Source organism: Mastomys coucha, unplaced genomic scaffold, assembly GCF_008632895.1.
Source record: "Mastomys coucha isolate ucsf_1 unplaced genomic scaffold, UCSF_Mcou_1 pScaffold21, whole genome shotgun sequence".
NCBI classification, from domain to species: domain Eukaryota; kingdom Metazoa; phylum Chordata; class Mammalia; order Rodentia; family Muridae; genus Mastomys; species Mastomys coucha.
Window position 1 is genome coordinate 52,209,448 of NW_022196904.1, and position 19,168 is coordinate 52,228,615.

At 37.9% G+C, this 19,168-nt stretch overlaps 1 long non-coding RNA gene across 2 annotated transcripts; it reads right to left on the reverse strand.

Moving 5' to 3' along the window:
* Nucleotides 1-1,618: 1,618 nt before the first annotated feature.
* On the reverse strand, nucleotides 1,619-18,934 carry LOC116102322. Of its 2 annotated transcripts, XR_004123080.1 has the most exons (3): nucleotides 13,477-18,934; nucleotides 12,433-12,610; nucleotides 1,619-7,515 (listed from the first exon to the last, which is right to left on the reverse strand). It is a non-coding gene; the product is annotated as an uncharacterized LOC116102322 (long non-coding RNA). The 2 variants fall into 2 exon arrangements; XR_004123079.1 differs by having other exon boundaries at nucleotides 12,433-18,934.
* Between the last annotated feature and the right edge of the window lie 234 nt (nucleotides 18,935-19,168).

Genomic DNA, 19,168 nt, shown 5'->3' on the forward strand with positions numbered 1-19,168 from the left:
ATATTCTTTTTTTGGATATTTTTATTTACATTTCAAATGTTATCTTATATTTTTAGAAAGTGATTTTTAATGCTAAAAGCATATTTTTCGAATGTTTATTTTTGATTTGTATGCTTCTTACTAGAGTTTTATTGCTTTAGATAGAATTTGATTTATTTGTGATAACTTGATCCTGTTATTGATCATATATGTAAATCCATCAGTTATTAAGACGGAAAATCAGTTAATTCCACGTATTAACTTCTTTTATAGACAAGAGACTCCTTTCTTTTTTTAAAAAAATGTATTCTTTAATCTTTTTTACAGTCCAGATTTTTTCCCTCTTCTGGTCCATGCTCCTACACTTCCATAACCCACACGTCCTACCCCCCATCTCCAAGAGGATGTTCCCACTCCTCCATCAACTAGACCTCCCCACTCCCTGGGTTACCAAGTCTTGTGAGGGTTAGGTGTATCTTTTCTGAAGATCTGGCAGTCCTCTGCTGTATATGTGTTGGAAGCCTCTTATCGGCCGATGTATTCCGCCTGGTTGGTGGCTCAGTTTCTGAGAGATCTCAGTGGTCCAGGTTAGTGGAGACTGCTGGTCTTCCTGTAGGGTTGCCCTCCTAATGAGCTTCTTCCAGCTTTTGCTAATTAAACCACTGTGGTCACTGGCTTTTGTCCATTGGTGAGTTGAAAGTATCTGCATTTGACTGTTTCAGCTGTTTGTTGTGCCTTTGATGGCAGTCATGATAGGCTCCTGTTTATAAGCACACCATAGCATCAGTAATAGTGTCATTCCTTGGGGCCTTCCCTCAAGCTGGATCCAAATTTGGGCATGTCACTGGACCACTTTTTTCTCAGTCTCTTCTCCAGTTTTGTCCCTGCAGTTCTTTTTAGACAGGAACAGTACTGGGCCAGAGTTTTTGGCTTTAGAATGGAAACCCCATCCATGCAATTGATGCCCTGCCTTTCTAGTAGAGGTTAACTCTACAAATTAAATCTGTCCACTGACGGTCACTTCATCTGAGGTCCCTTGCTTTGAGACCTCCCACATCATAGAGATTCATTTCAGATTCTAGACTATGCTGTGAAAACCAGTTTTCAATACTGACGTCACAATAATAAACATTTTTCACCAAATTTTTTAAGCAAATGAAATTTATTAAATTATCTTTAGTCTTTGTTTTACAGTCCAGTTGTTATAACCTCCCATTCTTCCCTCCAATAGTTCCTCACCCCATTCATACTCCTCTGTCTCCAAGAGGACATCCCTACCTCCCTACGATCATACCACCAGACCTCATGTATTTCCAGGGTTAGGTGCATCTTCTTTCGTGAGACCATAACAGGCAGTCTTCTGCTGTATATGTGCCAGGGGAGCTCATATCAGCTACTATATGCTGCTTGGTCACTGGCTCAGTATCTGAAAGATCCCAAGTCTCCAGGTTAGTTGATACACCTGTTCTTCATATGGATTTGCTCTCCTCCTAAGCTTCTTCCAGTCTTTCCCTAATTCAACTACAGTGGTCCTTGGCTTCTGACCAATGGTTGAGTATATATAGAAGCTGTCAGAACATTCTAAAACAGATAAGTTTTCCTTTGCTGAAGCAAAGATAACATTGTTACATATCATATGTTGAGATATAAGTGTGTTTTTATTCATACGTTCATGAATGTTAAATGTATACAAAAGCATGTAGGAATGAGAAGTCAACTGCTCATCTTCTTTATTTGCTCTCCAATTTATTTTGATACAGAGTCTGTCATTGAACATATATCACAATTCTATGTAGAGTGTCTATTACATACTTAGGTAACAAATAGACAATATAACATTGATTGATTGTTTTTTATTAAAGTTTTTATTTACATTCCAAAAATTGTCTCCATTCCAATTCCCCCCCTGATATCTTCACCCCATCGTCCCCCACACACCTCAGAGAGGGTACTCTCCACCTGCACTCCCACCCCCCCACCAACATTACTCCTCCCTGGGGTAGTAAGACTCCACAAGATTAATTGCATCTTCTCCCACTATAGCCATACAAGGTACACATGTGCCTGGTTGTACCAGCTCATGTAGTCTCCTTGGTTTTTGGCTTAGTCTTTGGGAAATCTTAGTGGTCTGGGTTAGTTGAAAGTGTTATTCTTCTTATGGAGTTGCAATTCCCTTCAGCTCCTTCTGCTCACCCCATAACTCTTCCATACTGGTCTCCAACCTCAATCTAATTGTTGGCTATAATTATCTGCATTTGTCACAGTCAGTTGATGGTAGAGACTCTCAGAAGATAGCCAAGCCAGCTCCTGTCTACACATACAATATGGCATCAGTAATAGGAATTAAATCAGTAATTAGGAAAAAAATGAATGTGGTTAAAAAAATATTGGTCAGTCAGTGGAGATTCACCATCAAAAGATGATATGGAAATCTGTTTGGTAAATTCCTTTCAATATGGGTACAAAATACCAATGAGAGACAGTTGATTTTGCAGTACTCCCATGTATTGTCTACCCTTATAGAATGGAATCAGCAGACATGGAAGAGAGTGGAAAGATATAAGGACTAATATTTTTCTAATGGGGGTTGATAATTTAAACCTAACTGTAGAACCTAGATAAAAGAATTGAACATTTGAGACCCTTCATGGTAGCAGGATGATAACAAGGAAAATTGCAAGTAATAATACTTCCATGCCCACAAGTGACTTCGGTGAAAGGCATGTCAGTAGCTCTAAGTAACTCAAGCATTTCAGAGCATTGAAGAGTGTAATGTAAGGATTTTGGTTGCTAAAGAAATTTTCAGAGTGTGTCACCCAATCACTTTTCTCTGACAGATACTGAATCCCAAAATAATCTTTACTTGCAGATAATGAGCCACTTGAATACTCAAAAATGACACATCTTGAAGGAAAAGCAGTAGCTCTGAAGGGAGGATCATATTTCCTCTATAAGAAGCTGGGATAGGTTACTCAGAGCAAGGGTGAGGGGATTCAGCAATTCTTCTCTATGCTAATGGTCCATTGGCTGTGTCCCCTTCAGGTTTCCAGAGTAGTCTTCTTTCTCTCAAGAAACTTATAATCAGGCTTTAATTATAGCCAGGAACCAGCTGAAAACTGGACAACAGATGGAGCCAGACTGGTAAAAATTCTATCTTCCCAGACTTTTATTAGCTCAGGTTGCCTCTGTTTGGCAGTGCTTGTGCTACTGAATAGAAAAGAGATTAACAACACATCAATAGAGAGATTCTAAATCTAGGGATAGAAATCAAAAGCCTGCAATAATCTTGGTGATTTCCATTATGACTTCTGATTTAGATATCTCTCTATCCTCCTTATGAATTGTAGTATCAAGGGGGAAATTGAAAGGGGAAGACAAGATAAAATGTAATTTATCCTGAGTTCTGGCTCCAATTAATAATAGACATAAGTAGCCAGTGTTGCAGGGGGAATGATCATGTATTTGGTTGTTTCACTTAGATCCTGGCTAACTACAATAAACTTCTCTTTCTATGTGCTTTTCTGATTGTGACTCTTGGTCATATACTGCACAATGTTGCTGGTTATTTGTGATCAGTCTTTGTCAATTTTCCCAAGTACTATGCTTGAGTTATAACATTACATGATATAGTTATGTCTATGATAGTGATCTAGAAAAGCTACTTGGGTTGTAAAAAGGGCTGTTGATATTGAGTACTGCTTCAGATATTTTCAATTAGCAAAGATATATCACAGTATAATAATGATAAATAATTTAAGAAGTATTTTTTTAGAAAAGAAATGACATATACACATATACATATTCTCAACAATTTAGTGTGGAATATTTTATGTGTGGGTGCACAGGTGTCTGAATGCAGGCTGCCTTAAGTTATGTTTCTCTGCTGTAATTCACATTCATAAGATATTTTCTTCAATGGTAATATATGCATATTTTGTGTTTGGAAAAAACTACACTATAATTCCTCTCCAATCACCACTATCACTATTTTATTTCCTATCTTTAACAAATACTGAGATCAATTAATTCATCTGCATGTATTTGGATATTCAGACAACCTTCGGAATATGTGCAGACTTTCAGAGAATCATTTCTGACAGAATTCATGCCCTGCTTCTAACTCACTCTGGTGAGTATAGTACTTCATGAATCCTGCCTCTAGACATACTAAGTGTGTTGGATGGGTGGGTATTATATAAGAAGTATGCAAGTAATCTCAGTTTTTGGGAATTCAAGAGTACAATTGTGCTTAAATATTGAGCCAATACTGTTTGGATGTAGATCTATATTACCACTGGCTGACAGCAATAGTGACCATCACAGGTGTGGAATTTGGTAAACATGTAAAGAAATTTGTCCAGTGAAATTCATTAATTTTACTGTCACCCGTCTTCCTCATAATGCATGCTAATATCAGTAGAGCTGCTTTTATGATGTGTACTCTAGATTTAAAGTCCAGGTATATATATGTGTGTGTGTGTGTATACATACACATACATACATGTATATACATATATATGATGTATATAGAATATATATGTACATGTATATATATGTAAGTTGCTCACTGGCTAATAACTAGTTGTGCATATTATAATATTAAAAACAAAAATTCAATTAATGAATGTATCCCAAGGGCCACATTGATGTTCATTCTAGATAAATATCATTTATACTTCCACTCTAGCTTTGATTCGGTCCTCTCTATTTATCCCATTTAATTAGGAAATTATATATTAAATATATCTGGTGCCAGGAATTAATTATTTGGTTGAGTCATTAGCTACAGTGGTCTTATATTCCCCCCTCTGAAACCTCAAACAGGATTACCAAAGGTATGGTTAAATATTTGCCATCTGAAAGGAATGTCCAATTGCTGAAAATATTACCTATTTATGTCATCAAACAGGAGAACTCCATCTGGTGCTCAATTAGAAGATTCACTGCTGCTGACTACACTTAATGAGGGTAAAAGTTTACTTATGTGCTACTGCAGCAAAAAAAGAAATCCTCAATATCACTAATGATGATCCCTACAAAATATAATATATATGTTATCAAAATATACTTTTGTCATACCACCATAAATATTCTCAGAGTAATCAACTACATTTTGATATATTTGTGGTCAATTTCATGAGCTAAAAACCATAACTCACATTGTAAGTGTCCAATACTCTGAGAGTAGATAGGTCACTGGCTTATGAAAACAATAATTTTCTTATTCTGCTAAATGGAAAAAATAAAGTGAGTCCCAATGACATAATTCTATACACATAGATCAGAGAATCACTTGTCATCAGAGATGTTTCATACATTTTCTACTGAAATTTATGCACAAGCAATCAAAACTCAATAGAGAAAGTTGAATAAAAAGGTTGTTTTACAGTACCATCAGCTGAACGTGGTGATCTCCATCTGTACTCTGAACTTCTCAAGAAGCTGAGAGGAGGCATGGTTTCAGGGATGAGTTTGAGAACTCAGTGAACAGCACTGCAAGACTCTGCATCAGAAGTACATGGACACATATTACAAGAACAATATTGGCAGAAATATAACATGTATACTTTAAACTACAAACACAAAAGTAATATGCATGAATATATTCCAGAATTAAGCTAAACAGTAACTACTAGAAATTATGTAAATGAAGCATTGCAAGTTGTTCAAGATAGCTAGCAAATGAACACATGAGAAGACATGCCAATAGCGACAGGAAAATACATTAAATTACAAAATGCTCTCTTATACTTTATGTAAAAATATAGTGAAGGTCCAAATAAATACTTAAACTTTGTTATACAACAAACATAATGACTTTGGGCCTCTTATTAATAAAATGTTCATGTTCAAATTTTTTAAGTTTTAATTCTTTAAGTTTCCTTTTATTTAGATAACAGTACATTATGCTAAGAACATGTTTTTAAAATCTTTTCTTCAGATATTGTTATTTTTTAAACTAGGTCTGTATTTCTTGAGATAGAGTATTAGAAGAAAAATCATCAATTTCAATCAATATTTTGGCTATTTATCAGCTAAGTAAATCCCTCTTTTATTTGGAATGCCAAATCAGTTTAATTTCATGTACTAACCTCATCCACATAGTACTTCCAGGTTTGGTGGTCAATGCTGTGCAACCTACTTTTCAGTTATAATAGCACTATGGTCAATTAAGATTTTACACCAGCATCATTATAGCAGGGGGATTTTCATCAGAATGTAAATTATTGTGCGTCACTATTTTTAAATGTTTTCATATTGTGCTTTCTTAATCAAAATGTCATAAAGTGAGAGACAAAAGAATAGCCAGAGGATAGAGAGGATGAGGAGAGCTTGTAAAAGAATCTTCAATACTGAGAGATTCTGTTCACTTTGATATGTCAATAGGCACATCAGTAAGATATTTGTCCCAGGTTTTTATGACACTAAACATTTTCTTCTTCTACAGCTAGTGTGAAATAGAAGCCTTTAAGAAATGCTGTGCACAATAATATCATCATTCTCCCCCTAATTCTCTCTCCTCACTCTCTCCATTCTCTCACTTTCATCTCTATATCTACCCCTATATCCTCAACTGAACCAGACTTGGTTATCAGTGCATCATCCTGAGAGTCCTAAAGATATTTGCCTGATATTTCTATGAGATGCAATACTTGCATTGCTGTTTGTACTTTCTTATATTTTCTCTAATCTATATTAATTAGTCTGCAGGTAAGACATTAAATTCTTGCACTTAGATGCTCCTAACTGAGGAAAACTTAAAAAGAATCAAATTAATCTAAAATACAACAGGCTTCTAGAAATTATGTGATATGTGCAGTTGGAAACTGTTTTTTTGTTTTTTATTGCAAGGAACAACTCAAAGTGATATAATTGCTAAATATATGTGACATATCACAGAGAACCAACTGGTGGAGAGTGAATATTGATGAAGTGAAATTGGTCAGTCAGTGTGAATTCAATATTAAAATGTGAGAAGGAAATATGATGTGTAAATTTCTTTGATAAGAGTATATAATATCAATCAGACACCATAACATGGTTTGCCAAATGGCTCTTATCTCACCTGATCTCATAATTAGGAATGGAAAGACAGAGAAGACAAACTGAAAGAATTATTATTTATCAAAGTACGATGATAATTTAAACTTGACAATAAATAGCGTTTGAAAGTTGAGCCAGTGACATGCTTGTGGCACCAGGGTAATAATAAGTATAATTGTTCTGTTATACTTGTTTTCTCACAGAAGGCTTTGAGTAATGATTAATTACTTTCTAAAAATGACACATCTCAAAATGTCTGAGCATTTCAGGGAGACAGGAGAGAACTATCCCTAATGTAGAAATTTTTCACAGTGTGTACCCCAAAAGGAGTGCAAGGAGTAGCACAACCCTGTTTTTTGTTGTTGTTGTTTTTTCAGATACTGGTTCATGAAGTAAATCATTTTCCTTGCAAATGATACATGATGCAAGACTGTGACAGGGACAGTGGGTCTTAGAGCAGGAGAAGTGACTTCAGCTGGAGGATCATATTTCCTGCAAAACAAATAGGAACAGGTGATCCATGAGGAATATGGGGATCCTATCAAGTCCCTGCTCCAGCTAGGTGTCACTTGGTTCTGTCGCCTGCAGTTTTTCTGAGCACTGTTCCTACTTTGAGGAACAGCTTACACTCTTCTCCTTGCTATGGCCTGGAACACTCAGAAGTCTACTTAGCAACAATTCTGTAGAAAAATTGATACTATCTCTGGTTGCCTCTGCTTGTCAGAATATGTACATAAAACTAAAGAGTAGATTAGGGACCAATCACACAAAAGATTCCAAACCTAGAACTGAAAATCAAAACCTGCTGTAAATGAAAAGATTCTACAACTGAAATAAACATCAAATATTTGCAGATGTCCACTATCTCCAGGTCTTTGAGAAACTGAATCTTTACTGACTGGAATTTCTCCAGTAGAGAGAGTCTCTTATATCATTCAGGATTGTATTTATTCAACTCTTTATTACATTGTAATGTTCATGTGAAAGCTAGACATGACAGTACTACAAAATGTTAGGCCAAACTTCATGATTTTATTAACTTTCTAGAGTGTCATCATTTATTTTTTATTATTCTTTAATCTTTTTTTACAGTCCAGTCTTTATCCCCCACTCATTCTGTCCTTTGTCTGTTCCTCATCCCATACCTCCTCCCCCATGTCCAAGAGGATGTCCCCACACCCTAACTCCTACCCTACCAGATGTCTCTACTCCCTCAGGTCTCAAGTCTCTCAAAGATTAGGTGCATCTTCTCACACTGAGTACAGACCAGGCAGTCCTCTGTTGTATAGTGTTGGGGGCTTCATATCAGCTGGTATATGCTTCCTGATTTGTGGGTCTATGACTGAGAGATCTCAGGGATCCGGGTGAATTGAGATTGCAGGTCTTCCTATAGGGTAGCCTTCCTCATCAGCTTCTTACAGCCTTTGCAAATTTAACCACCGGGGTCGCTATCCTCTGTCAATTGTTTGGTGGAAATATCTTCATCTAACACTTTCAGCAGCTTTTGGGGGCTTTCAGAGGGCAGTCGTGCTAGGCTCCTGTTTGTAAGCAAACTATAGCGTCAGTAACAGTGTCAGGCCTTGGGAGCTCCCCTTGAAATGGATCCAAATTTGGGCCTGTCATTGGACCTACTTTCTCTCAGTCATTTTCCATTTGTGTCCCTACAGTTCTTTTTAGACATGAACAATTCTGGGCCATAGTTTTTGACTGTGCTATGGCAACCCCATGCCTCCATTTGATGTCCTGTCTTTCTGCTGGAGGTGGTCTCTAAAAGTTCCCTCTCCCCACTGTGGGGCATTTCATCTAAGGTCCCTCCCTTTGAGACCTGATACTCTCTTACCTCCCAGGTCTCTGGTACATTCAAGAGGGTCCTCCACCTACTACCTCCCAAGGTTGCCTGTTTCCATTCTTTCTGTGAGCCACTGGGGCTTCATTCATGTGCCTCCATCTAATACTTGATCATGATCTTCTCTTCCCCTCCTTGTCCCCCTTTCCTCCCAGGTCTCTCCTTTCCTCCCAGGTCTTTCCTCTACCATGACATCTTTGCATTGCAAAACCACACATGAAGAGTTTATGATGTCTCTGGTGGTTTAGTGAGACTTATTTCATCATCAAGAAGACAATCATCTTCAGTAATATAACCTAAGCCAAAACCTGTGGCTGTGGAGATAATGGACTCTGTAGGAGAACCTAGCTTCAACTATTTCCTGAAACGGGAAACCCTTTAAACTATAGAATATATAGCTGTCACCCTCCAGAAAGTAGCTTCATTTTGCAACAGGCAGATACAATTATAGGACTGCACAACTATTCAAAATGCAAAGACCAACTGACAGTGGTGTGTTGTGGGGCAGTGGTCTGTTTAGGCAAGTTAGGCTCAGAGGAGTAATTGGCCTTGAACCCTGGAGCCTCAGAGAGAAAGCACTCTGCGCAAGTCAGGCATGACGCCACCTCAATAGCAAGCTCAGCAACAGGCACAGAGAACCCTCTGCACCTGACAAGCTCTGCCCACCCTCCTCGCCCAGCAACCTGGGTGGCAGGCAGACATTGGTTGGAGGCAGAACCAGTTAAAACACATTGGAACTAAATGGTGAATGACCTAGTCCAAAAACTTGGCATTCCTTTCTCTCTCTCCTCCTCCTCCTTCCCTTGGAAAAGCAAGTTCCCACTGCTCAGACTCTTTGGCCCTGCTTCTGCTTTGTGCCTGTCCAAAAGGCTCAAATGTCTACTCTCTGCTCCTCCCCTCGCTCTCGGTGCTACCTCTGAGCTCTCAGCTGCTCCTAACTTCCAGCTAATTCACAACATGCTCACATTGGCTAACAGGCTCCAGCTTTGGCTAAAAGCCTGTCACTTAATCCTCTACACTTTAAAGTTTTCTTCAAGGTTAAACTTTGCCTCCTGCCTTTCAAGAACAACAAACTGGGGGAACACAGAGCCTGATTGCTGCACACACACCCCACCAATCTAAGCGGGCAAAAACTGCTGCACCAGAGATTTTGCTCACTTGTGCCTCCTATAGGAATAACTAAATTTTGCTTTTCAACACAAAATTTTCTTGCTTTTCCATTTAAGCTTTTATTTTTCTCCCTAACATTAGTGATATATGTCCAAAAAGTTTTCAACTTGCTTACGATTTCTTAAGTCACCTAATCTACTTCTATAGGTCAAATCAACTATGCCGAATACCATCATTCAGTCCTTAATTAACAACTGGTTTCCTTTCACTGACAAACTGTCACTGCCTATCCCAGAGACATAATTTTCTTCCTCAGCCATATGAAGCAGACTTTAAAGATTCCTTCCAGGACTAAATCCCTCATAAATCCTTGCTTTCTATCCACGCTGTGCTCCCAAACAAACCATTGCAGGCATTCTGCCAGGGTCCTGCTCTTTTGTCATAATTATTCTACAGGTTTAACCCCACATGGGAGGACAGTGCCTGCAGCTACAGATCCACCAGAAACAATGCCATCCCCTGGAACCTTCGGAAAACAGAGCAATCTTCTTCCAGACATGTCATCTGACTGAAAACTCCCTAGACACACACTGAATCCCACAGAGGACAGACAACCAACTTGGGAACTTCCACCTACAGATGAACTCTTTGTCAAAGCCAAATGGCTGCTGAACTTGGGGGAAGTTGTGTGATAGTAAGGAAAACATAATGTCTATCTAGAATTAATTAACTGCTGTTCAAAACTGATGTTCTTACCCTCAAACTGTATTACCCATGGAAAATTGATTCTATAATCTCTTGCCTTACCTACAATCCTCACACTCTGGCCCAACTGTGTTACTCTTCTGTCCTGTATGATTTCTTCTGATACTTCCACCCCACCCAAAATTTTCACCACAAGTGGCACAATCACTCCAGGGACCCCATACCCTATACATAGTGGACAGTTATTCTGATGACACCACTCTCTTAAAAAACAAAAAAGGAATTGTGGGCAGTAGTACGTTCAGGCAATTTAGGCTCAGTAGAGTAATTGGCCTTGAGCCCTCAGTGGGTAGTTTCTGAGTGCAGGAGGCAGAAGGAGCTCAGCTATAACTCCTGAGTCTTTGGCTCCTGTTTCAGTTACAACCCCTCACAGCTGCCCCTGCAGGAGATGTATACTCTATCAGACAGAAAATGCCCCATACTTACCTCCAGTCATCTGACCACAGCCAGGCATGCCTCACCCCCAAAGACAGATAGCCACTCCCCATACAATATAAGGGGCAGGACACACTTCCTCCCTCTCTTGCTTCTTTTCTTCCTTTCTTGCTCTTTGTTCTTCTCTTGCCTTCTTCCTCTCTTTCCTGCTCGTTATTCTCTCTCCTTTTCTTCTCCTCTCCTTTTCTCCTTTCCTTTCCTTTTCTTCTCCTTCCTCTTCTTTCCTTCTCTCTACTTGACCAGCCTATTTTCTCTTTCCTATAATAAAATATCTCACTTAGATATTGCCTCCTTTTAAACTAATGCACCATGCAGCCACAGGCCTCAGCAGCAGTGAGAGAGAGAGAGCTCCAGGCCTCAGCAGCGGGGAGAGAGAAAGCTCCAGGCCTCAGCAGTGGGGAGAGAGAGGGCTCCAGGCCTCAGAAGCAAGGAGAGAGAGAGCTCCAGGTCCAGGCTCATGTATCAAATTCTCAAATCATAGAAGCATATATATACATACATATATACATATATATGTATATGTGTATATAAAGTAATATATGTACAACATACATAATTTAACATATAATACATACATAACATATATAACACATATATTATGTGTCCATTACATGTATACATATATAAACATATATAATATATACTATATTACTTCCATATGTGTATATGTATGTATATACATATCTATGCATATCTATATAAAATATATGAAATGTAAATTGGTTTACTATATATTTTGTATAGACATTTCCAGGGATATAATTCTTATGCCACTGAGTAATTTCTCCAGGGAATAGAATAGTTTTAATTTTATGGAGTCATTTGTCAATGTAGTATTACAGTCCTCCACATGAACTTCCCAGATCATTTGTAAGGCTATGATTTAATCTCTCCAACCAGCAACCCAACAGTAATGCCCTGTTGCTGAGGATATTTTTACATATGACACTGCATGTAAATGAAGAAGAAAAAATTCTTGAATATCATCAGTCACAAACACTGCATTGTTAAAATAGTGAACTTCATTCAGGATACTCTGATACAAACTGAGTAAATGATAAATAACCTAGTAGTTTCTGGGGGCTTTGTTTGTTTGTTTGAGATTTTAGGGCTAAGTCTATGAGACAAAATTCATACCCATACTAATATTGCTAAGTGCCCATAAGTCTGAGTTTAGACAGAGTTTAGTAATAGGAATAAAAACCTACTACTGTTATTCTCCTGAGGGAACAATGGAATAAAATGACTCCTACCAACATACTGTTAAACCCATCATTCAGTTCAGTGCTCAGTTCTCATCAGGGCAGTCTCTTCTTGGATAAGAAGTAAGTTAGACTTCCTTAAGTGCCCTCAGTGGAGAAATTGAGCAACTTTGCAGCACTAGTTGTTAAATGGGTCTCCATTAAACTTCTCTTCTGAAGACTTTTGGATCTATGTGGAAGAAAAAGCAGAAAGATAAGTATCAGGGAGTTGAATTTTTCCAATGAAACAATATTTTCCATACAACAGGACTTATAGACATAGGAATTCCCAGAGAATACAACAGCAGAAGCAAAGCTACATAGATTCAATCCATACAAAATTCCAGCTATGAGAAGTGAAAGTGCAAACCCTAACCAAGGAGTAATTTGCAATTAATGTCTGTTGATAGGAAAAAATCAGACTATTGATATATTGAAAGTGTCACTGATTATATCAAACACATTCAAAATCAGGCCCCAGCAACAGGAATAGTTGGAAAACATAACGCAGATATCGTTTTTGTTTCATTGTCTATTTCAGAAGATTTGGTTTTGCTGCTGTTTATTTTATTTCAATATTTTTATTATAGTGTTTTTGGATTGTAATTTTGATTTTCATTTATTTTGTTTTACTCTATTTGTGATAGTGGAGAAAGGGATAGAGGATGTGGGAGTGAGTCAGAGTGTTCACACTTAATCTAGAGTATATGAAGTTTCTTTGCATTTGAGGTGAATCTGAGAGAAGTTGGAGAAAAGAAATGATGATGATGGATTATGTAAGTAATATAGGGAATGAAGTAAGCAAAAAGGAGTAGAAGTAGAGAGAAAATGATGAATCACTGTCAAGTATGTGGTGCTTAAGGCAAAGAAAATAATTTTGTAAATTTTGTAAAAGGCATAATCCTATGGATAGAAAAAAGGACTTATGAATATGATCAAATCTAATCCTAAATCAGGAATCCAATACTACCTGAGAAAATTCAAGTGTCCAATTGAGTTTTATAGACAGATGATCAAAATCCAAAGGTGAAAATTAGACAGGTAGTTTTACAATACCATCAGCATGTTCTGTGTCTCTTGTGAGCTTTGCATGATGCTGGGAGGAAGGATGGCTTCTGTGATGAGTTTGAAAACCCAGAGAGCAGCATGCTGAGATTCAGAATCAGAAGTACACATTACTTTTTAAAAGAGCAATACTAAAAAACATGGAACTTATATTTACTATAAACACAAGAGTGATACGTACATTAATACTCAGGAATTGGATATAACAATAACTGCTCAGAAATTTTGTGAAGAAAGAAATGCAATTCCAGCAAAAATTAAATAAGGCACATTAAAGGACAAGTGAATTCAAATGTCAATTGGAAACATACTAGATTATGGAAACTATTAAATATTCTGTAAAGGTTTCTGCATGAAAACTGTAAAATTACAAAAACATCCTCAACTTTTCACATAACATAAAATTAGTCATATATGCTCCTTTTAAAAAATATATAAACATATTTTAACTTAATTTTATTATATTTTTAGCAAGTGATTTTATGCTAAGAACATATTTTTAAAATGTTTGTTTCTGACTTGTGTGCTTATTAAGCTGTATTGCTTTAGTTAAAATTTGAATTATTTGTGATAATTTGATACTTATATTGATCATATATGTAAACCATTCAATTATAAAGGTGGAAAAATCAGTTAATTCATGTATTAACTTCATTTAGAGACCAGAGACTACTGCCTTTTTTAACTTTTTCTTTAATATTTTACAGTCCAGACTTTATCCCCCTTCCAGTCCACTGTTCCATTTCCCACACCTCCCTGCCCCACCTCCAAGAGTAGGTCAACACCCCTCCACTCCACCAGACCTCTATACACACAGGGCTTCTAAGTCTCTTCAGGGTTAGGGGCATCTTCTCTGTTTAAGTCCAGACCTAGCAGTCTTCTGTTGTATATGTGTTGGGGGCCTCATATCAGTTGTTGTATGCTGCAGGGGTGGTGGTTGAGTGTCTGAAAGATCTCAGGGGTCCAGGTTAGGTGAGACTGCTGGTCTTTAGATAGGATCTCCCTCCTTGTCAGCTTCTTCCAGGCTTTGCTAATTCAACCACTGGGGTCAATGTCTTCTGCACATTGCTTGGGTGAAAATACCATCATCTGACTTTTTCAGCTGCTTGTTGGGCCTTTCAGTGCAGTCAAGATAGGGCTCTGTTAACACACCATAGCATCAGTAATATTGTCAGGCCTTGGGGCCTCCCCTTTTACTAAATCCAAACTTGGACTTCTAACTAGACCTCCTTTTTCTCAGGCTCTTCTCCATTTTTGTCTCTGCAGTTCTTTTTAGACAGGAACAATTCCAGGTCAGAGGTTTTAGCAACCACATCCCTGAAATTGATGCCCTGACTTTCTACCAGAGGTGAACTCTACAAGTTCATTTTGCCCACTACAAGGCATTTCATCTAAGGTCCCTTAATTTCAAATCTGAGAGTCTCTCACTTCCCAGGTCCAAGAGACTCATTTCAAATTCTAGACAATGCTGTGAAAACCAGTTTTCAGTATTGACATCACAGTAATAGACATTTTTTATCAAAGTTTTTAAGCAGACAATTTTTTAAATTTATCTTTAATCTTTGTTTTACAGTTCAGGGGTTATAACCTCCAAGTCCATCCTCTAACAGTTCCTCACCCCTTTCCTCCTCCCCTGACTCCAAGAGGGTATCCCACCTCCCAACCCCCACCCCATTAAACCTCAAGTCAATCGAGGGTTAGGTGCATCTTCTTTCACTGAGGCCAGCCCTGGCAGTCGTCTGCTGTATATGTGCTTAGGAGCCTCATATCAGCTACTTTACGCTGCCTGGTTGGTGGCTCAGTATTTGAAAGATCCCAAGTGTCCTGGTTTCTTGAGACAGATGGTGTTCCTCTGGGGTTGCTCTCCTCCTAAGCTTCTTCCAGCCTTTCCCCAAGTCAACCACAGGGGTCCTGGCATTTGTCCACTGGTTTGGGGTATATAGGAAGTGTCAGACCATTCTTAAACACACAAGGTTTCCTTTGAACAAGAAAAGTTAACATTATTGCATATCATATGTTGGAATATCGGTGTGTATTTATTCGTATGCACATGAATGGTAAGTGTGTACAAAAGCACATAGGAATAAGAAGTCAACTGCTTTATCTTCTTTATTTTATCTCCAATTTATTTTGGTACAGAGTCTGTCATTGAATATATAGCACAATTCAATATAGAGTTTCTATTACATACTTAGATCACAAAAAGACAATATCATGTTGATTGATGTTTTTATTAAATTCTTTTATTTACATTCCAAAAGTTGTCCCCCTACAAGTCTGCCCTCCCTGAGATCTTCATCCCATCATCCCCTCCCACCTTTGAGAGGGTACTCCCTCACCTGCACCCCCACTCCTACCAGAATTCTAATTCCCTGGAGCATTATGTTTCCACAGGATTTAGTGCCTCCTCTCCCACTACAGCCATACAAGGTACACATGTGCTTGGGAACACAAACAAGCTCATGCAGTCTCCTTGGATTTTGGCTTAGTCTTTGGGAGATCTTAGTGGTCTGGGTTAGTTGAAACTGTTATTCTTCCTATGGAGTTGCAATGCCCTCCAGCTCCTTCCACTCTTGCCCTAACTCTTCCATACTTGTCCGCAACCTCAATCCAATTGTTGGCTGTAATTATCTGCATCTGTCTCAGTCAGTTGATGGTAGAGCCAACTCAGAAGGTAGCCAAGCCGGCTCCTGTCTGCATGTACAATATGGCATCAGTTATAGTGCCAGGATATGGTTTGAACACATGGGATGGATCCCAAGTTGGGATGGTCACTGGGTGGACTTTCTTTAAGTCTCTGCTCCATTTTTGTTTTTTTTTCTTTTTTGTTGTTGTTGTTTCTTTTTTCTTGCTGTTGTTGTATGTTTGTTTGTTTATTTGTTTTTGTTTGGAGGCATTGTATTTTATTACTTTTATTTTTATACAGTCCAGTCATTAACCCCCTCCTAGTCTGCCCTTCCATAGTTCTTCATCCCATTCCTCCTCCCTCCATTCTCCAAGAGGATATCCCCATACTCCACCCCACAACCTCCACCATGCCTCCCCACTCCCTGGGGCCTCAGGTATCTCGAGGGTGACTTGGGGATACCTCACGGAGGCCAGATCAAATAGTATTTTGCTATATGTGTGTTTGTGGGCAGGCAGTTGTTAAAAGTTTTGAAGATAGGTGGATGAAAATAAAAGGGATCTGAACCAAGGACTTCTGCTCCATTTCATGCAGATTATAGAAGTCACCACCTCAGTCTTGAACACTTGCCTATGAGTTCACACAAAGAGATGAACTGTGCCACTGAAAGTGCATTTTAAAAATACATACAGTCAATAAATACTGAAATTAGAACAAAGTAATCATTACTGAAATATGAATTATAGATTATACATTTCTATACTTCTGAGATATACTGCAGGACTCAAAGGGCATACAGAGAAGCAAAGAAGTTATATTTATTAAATACCCTTCAAAAGACCAATTGATCAAAAAAGTTAGGAATGCCAAGTTATTATACAATGTACACTAAACTCTGTTTTAGCCGAATCCTGAAGATTTTTTGATATGTGTCACATATTTTGTAAGAGTTTCTGATATGAGTACTATATTTACATAATTTCTATCTCTGTCTCTACCATCTCAAAGTGACACAGTAATTCAGATAATTTCAGACACTATGTTTTAAAAATATAAAAAAGGCCAGTTGTCTCTGTTGGTCTTCCTGTGAAGTTCCTATCCCCAGAGGTTCCTTAATTCTCTCCTTCCCACAATTCTACAAGACTACTTGAGCTCATTCTACTGTTTGGTTGTGGAGCTCTGCATCTGTTTTGCTCAGCTATTGGGTGGAAACTTCCTGAGGATAGTTTTCCTAGGCTCCTATCTGTGAATCTAGGACAGAAATATAAATATAGCCTAAGTCTAGAATCTAAATTTGATCTCCTTCTAGTGAAGGAGAATGAAAGTCCAGCAACATGTCCCTATTGTTCCTCTGAGGACAGCTTGGCACAGGCCCTTCCCCACAAATTGGCAGGAGTTGCTACTCTTTTCATTTATGTCTGTCTCACACAAGGCACCTGTGTATCTAGCCCACATTGTATATATAGCAGATGTGTAGCATGATCTTCATGCAGGTAACCCAACATATATAGCAGGTTCTAAACCCAACTCTGTTGACTGCCTGTGGATCCTGTTCCCCTAACTGAGCTGCCATGTTTGCCCTCAGTGGGAGAGGATGTGCCTAATCTTGCAGTATCTCGAGGTGCAAGGGGGACTTGGTATATAGGAAGCAACACTCCTCCCCTTAACCTCTAAGTAGAGTAGGAGAAGATTTGGGGGAGGCAATGAGAGTAAAATGTAAAATGATTTGGATGGAAAGTGATTAAAAATGTAAGTCAATGAAAAAATGTAAAAGAAAAATAGAGGGAGTGATTGAACAGATGGGTCAAGGTTTAAGAACATTGGCTTTTCTTCCAGACTATACAAGTTTGATTCCCAACACCTACACAACAACATACAAATGTGTGGGATACTCCAACATCCTCTGGCCATAAGAAGTACAAGACAGGCAGGTGTTGAAAGACATTTCTGAACCAAAGCACCAAAATAAATAAAATTAAAGAAATATTCTGATAAAATAATATAAAACAAAATTAATCTTGAATCAAAGACAATGTAAAAGTACCACAATTAAACAAGGAAGCAATGGGCCTATGGGTAAGTCACAAGCATTCTTTTAAGATTATATGAAAGTAGGTCAATATTTTATACTACATGCACAGAAAATAATAAAACAAAAGTCAATATCTGAATAGAAGGACAGATAATATTTCAGAAAGACATTTTTGATTCATAACAAAACACTTGGCAAATTAGGTAAGGAAACAAATTTGATACCAAAATGTAACTTGGAATTAAAAGGCTTAATTATTCTTTACAGTTGATATACCTACCTAAAGTTAAATTATGGCAGAATCTCATGGCAGAAATGTGGTAGCAGACACTGGATTGTAGGTCTTGCTGTATTATTGGTAAGAGCTAGATATAACTTTTTAAAATATAGTTCACAATGAATTTCCCAGGGGACCAATTGCTCAAACTAAGTTGGGCCCTCCCATGTGGGACATCAATGAAGAAAGGTCCCTATAGATATGGATGTAAGGCAATCTGATGTACATCTCAATAGATATCCAATCTTTCAGAGGATGTCTATGTTATACCTAATTGAGAAAAACTAACCTGTGCATTATTTTAGCATGGGAAACAGAGGACTTATGGAATGCTTATAAATAAAGGTTGTGGCATAACAATTAAAATAAAAATCATTGACATTAGGTGTGCTTTCACCAATTAAAATAAAAAGTAGGTTAAAAGAAATAAGTTACTATAAATACAAAGTCAGTTTTGTCCATGATCCAAGACCCAGTTTTGAGAAGTAGGGTGGGCAAAAGATTTTGAAACTCCACCTGTACAAAAAAAAAAAAAAAAAAAAAAAGCATTAAGTATGAGCTGGCATGATCTCAAAATGAGAAATGTAGGCCATAGAACTGTTATTTTCCTACATCCTCTAGACAACAGGACTTAGTTTGCTTAATGAATATATGTGTATAGAGGAGATGTACCTTAGCTATGGACTTTAAAGTAAGAGTCCTGGGAGTGTGGAGATTATTTTGCTTAGTGTACACTAACTTGTAATGG